This window comes from Psammomys obesus, unplaced genomic scaffold (genome assembly GCF_907164565.1).
Source record: "Psammomys obesus unplaced genomic scaffold, mPsaObe1.curated_primary_1811, whole genome shotgun sequence".
Classification (NCBI taxonomy): Eukaryota; Metazoa; Chordata; class Mammalia; order Rodentia; family Muridae; genus Psammomys; species Psammomys obesus.
The window spans coordinates 7,592,904-7,597,502 of NW_026590699.1; positions in this window are offsets into that span (position 1 = coordinate 7,592,904).

The following is a 4,599-nucleotide window of genomic DNA, read 5'->3' on the forward strand; positions in this document are numbered from 1 at the left end:
TCACAGCTTCTGATTGATTGCCCATGCCGGCGGAGGGAATCCTCCTGTCCCACAGCAACCCAGAGGATGCCGGGAACTGCAGCTCTTGGCTGTGCTAACAGGGATTCTCTCGTTTTTATGAAGCCAGCGAAGTCGTTGGTGAAGTTTACAATTTGGGAAACCTATGCTTTGCAAGATTAAGTCTTCCTTGGGGACCACACGGTAGACACAGGACGCATGGGAAGGGCTCCGCACCTCGCTCTCAAGATGCAGCTCTTGTTCTCTCAGACCTGGGCTGGATTTCTCTACTGAGAACCACTGTGAGTGTGAAGTCATTGCCGATGTTTTTCGAAAGTGGATTACTTAAACATTCGCTCTCCCTCCCACAGGCAGTGAGATTTTGGCACCTAGAAAAGGTGCCATCCCTAGCTGTTACCATGGGTGACTTTCCCAAACTGTTGCCCTGGGCCTGGGGCCATCACCCAGTTCACAGCCTCTGAGAGCAGCGGGGAGGCCTCAGGTAAGCCCACCTGACGCACCTCTGATTTTTGGCACTAAATGCAACCCGGGATTTGAGTATGGAGGATGGGGCCTTGCCACTTTCCTTGGGTGCCACAGGTAGTTCGCTGAGCTGTTCCCATCTACCCCATGCTGCTTTGTGTGTCTGAGATGGGCGCTGGAGAGTCCCCCTTCCTGGGCAAGCTGGTGACTTTTCCTGAAGGTCGAAAGCCTATGTTCCAAGTCCCAGGAGTCCTCGTGTCTGAGGGGAAGCTTGTTCATACCTCTTCTGTCTTAGCACATGATTTACGTGCTAAGGGTCTGCTAAAGCTTTGCACACTCACAATTTTGCTGGCCTCCTGTGACCTCCCTTCATTAACAGCTTGCCGCCCACATCTTGTCTACCACCAAGTGAGCCAGCCCATCCTGTGGCCTCCCTTCATTAACAGCTTGCCACCGCATCTGGTCCACCACTAAGTGAGTCGGCCCAGCAAACCAAGGGGCCAGTGTTCTGACTTGAACAAGTAAACCAAACCAGACACTTGAAAAGGAAAGCGATGATGAACAGCCTCTCCTTTCCATTCGGGGACAGCTGCATCAGCAAAGCAAAGTTTGGGTCCATGAACAAGGCCAGCCATGTTTGTGGAGCTAGTTCTGCTCCCAGGCAGGGGGAAACCTAAGCTATGGCACAGGCCGACCTGTCTGGCCCTTTCCTTCCCTTTCCTCCCTCACTTATCAGGTGGGCCTTACCTGATAAACCCCACCTGGCAGGATTCCAGAGGAATACCAGGGTGAGGACTGAGAAACAAAAATTGGGGAAACCGGGGACATCCTGTGAATCGGGCCTATTAGTGGGCCTTGCACAGAGTGAGAGCCTCTCTCCTGCAGTGATGGGGCTGGGGGCCATTCCTGTCTGTGCTCACTGCGAGCAGCTATAGATCCCCGGCAGGAACAGAGCTGCTTTCCAGGATCAGGTAACTGTCCTCCCTCTGTCTCTTTGCATGAGGGTCTACCTGTGTAGCCCTGGATGTTCCAGAATTCACCATGTGAACCAGGTCAACCTTGAACTCACACAGCTCCACCTGCCTCTGCCTCCTGAGACGTGCAGCACTCCGCCCAGCTTCTTGCTTTCGGTAACAAGGTGGGATCATTTCCTTCGGATAAATGTGATTTCACTCCTTGTGCCACCTACTAAATGGCTCGGGTGTGTGCAGACTCAGGCTGTCAGAATGAGAACCGCCATCCGGCAATGCAGAGCTGCAGAGCTGGGAGTGTGGCCCGGTGGGTAAGGTACCTTCAGCACCCGTGTGTAAAGCTGGGCACAGCAGTGTGTGTCTGCTGTCCTTGTGCAGGGCATATGGAGACAGGTGGGTCCCTGGAACACACTGCCTAACTAGTCTTGTCAAATTAGTGAGCTCCAGGCTCAGGGAGAAACTGTCTCAAAAACAAGGTGCTGGCAAGATGGCTCCGTGGGTGGGGCCCTGGCTGCCAAGCATAACAGTTGAGCTCAAGCCTTCTGACCCGTAAGGTGGGAGGAGAGAATCCACTCCCACAAGTGCCTCTCTGACCACCAGACGAGCACCCCGCCCCCCAAATAAGTCACAGGTGTAATAAAAATAACTTCGGAAACAAGATGGATGGTGATTGAGGAACTCTCCATCAGTGCCGGGCCTGCACACTCCCAGGCACACTCACGGCACACACGAAATTTCAAGGAGAAAAAAGCAAAATGAAATAAAAACAGAGTCACTGTTCTTGCTTTTTATTTTATTTTTCCTGGTCAAACAAGAAAGAGTTACAAGGATCCAAGCGGAGTGAGTAGGTCGCCTGCAAGACCCACAGCCACAGTGCAGTGTCCGTGTGTTTGTAGTTGCGTATCCTGAGAGAAGCCGAGGAGTGGAAGTCCTCCCACGCCTCTGGCGGGTTCCATCCATTAACTGCTGTGGCTTAGCCCATTGTCCGGGGCCTCGTCTGACAGGAGTTGGGGATGTGCAAAGGGGTGTTTTCTCTTTCTGTCTTATCAGGCAGACGACGCGTCCTCGTGGCAGCTGCTTGGCTTTGCAGCCTTCAGCTATTCTCGGTCCTGAAAAACCTTTCTGCTGTGGAAAGATCAATGCGCTTGTCTCTGACATAGATCTGCCGTGTTGCAGGGTTAGATGCTGAGTGATGCTTGCATCGATCACTCTGATTATATCTCCATTTAACGGAGAGACCTGAGGTTAAATGAAATTATCCAGCTTATTTAGGCAATTGTTTTCATAACAAACTTGATGACTTCAGAAGTCGGAGAAGGGAAGCCATTACATCCCCTTGGAGCCATTTCCCGGTGTTTTTGAATCCAAGGTTTTGTTTGTAGTTTCAACAGTAAAAGCTTTGAATTTGGCTCTATTTTGGAGCTCAGCAAATTAGTGTGGGTTATAAATATATTTTTTTCTTGGTTTTATCTGACATTCTGTTTGGTCTGAATCCTGGTGCTTGTGAGTTGCTATCATTAACTGTCCATAACAGGAAAAGCTGGGTTGGCAGGCCACCCTGTACCCCTTTATTCTGCATTGTCCTGGAGGTAAAGAGCTGCCACAGCTCCAGCCTTGGGATCTAGAAAAAGCCCTTAGGACAGCCAGCCAGGGGATGGCCAGGGCATGGCACATGGCCAGGGGTCTGCCTTTGGTGTCCTGCCCTCACACAGCTGCTCAAGGAACCAAAGGAAGCAGCCTATTTTGTATACTCGTGACTCTGTGGGGACAGTGAGGAGTGAGCTGGTGTGCCCGCAGTGAGAACTCTGCCCTGCTTTCCCCTTTGAGGAAGATAACGCCTGGGAAGGCCTCGCCTTTGCGAATCTTGTCCTGTAAGAGTTGGAGGCAATCCGAAGGCTTTCTTGTTCCCCAAACCTTAGCCTCTAAATACACAGGTAGTTGAAATGTGTAAATTGTAAACTTCAGCATCTTGATGGTATAAACGTCAGTGTGCGCCGTCATTATATAATTACAAAATCCCACGTAAGTGTAAATATTTTCCTACAGCAGCAGATAGCCATTTGCTTTATCTGGATGCAGGCTTTATTACAGGTCAGCGGCACTTCTCTTGAACACAGTCATTACGTGTAGCGAGCCTGTCATTTTTTAAAGCAAGCTCTTTCATCCTCCCTACTCCTGCCTTTTTCTGGACTAAAACCCACCTTGGAGCTGCCTGCTATTTGTTTTTGTGTTCCTCAGAAGTGAGGTGATGTGGGAGGGGGGACATGGCCCTTGTGACTGTCCGCGAGCCCCTCAGTCCAGGCCCAGGCCGTACATGAGCAGTGCCCGGAGTGTTCCTTGGTTTCCTGCTTCTGGGATAGAACTTAGAGACAAAGCAGACTGAGAGAGAAAGGCTGTATTTCAGCTTACAGCTCAAGGTGCAGCCCACCACGAGGAAGTCCAGGCAGGAGGAGATGAAGCAGCTGCTCATACCATAGCCACAGAGAGCCAAATGGGCCAGGGCTGCTTGCCACTCAGCTCCCATTCTCCTTTGTAAACGGTCCAGATCCCCTGCCTGGGGACCGGCACCAGCCAAGGCTGATGCCAAGGACATCTTCCACAGGCATGCGCAGAGAGCCATCCTCAGATGATTCTAGACTTTGCCAACTGACAGTTAACAGTCGTCATCACACCCAGCCAGCAAGCTAAACCCCGAGGTTCAGTTAGGAGCCCATGACAGTCCACGTGCCACACAGGCAGTGAGGCTGGCCTCGGCATCAGTGATGTGCGCAGGCCGCTGACGTGCACTGTCGGGGAGGGTGTGGATAGAATAAACCAGGTAGCTGCGGCAGCTGCCTGATTCTTGTTCATGAGCAGCGAGGCTCCCCTGGTGTGGTTCCCATGGAAGTTTTTTCTTTTTGGAGGGAGGGAAAGAGGAAAAAAGGGAGGAAGGGAGGGAGAAAGAAAGAGAAGGGGGATGGAGGGCTGTTTTGAAAAATGGAGTCTGAGAAGGAACTCAGTACCTTGCACATTCAAGGTGCACATTCAATACTCTGCCAGTATTCCACACACTCCAGTCCCCCTCGCTTTCTTTTCAACAGAGGAGTGCTGTCTGTCTTTCATTTCTTTCTTTCTTTCTTTCTTTCTTTCTTTCTTTCTTTCTTTCTTT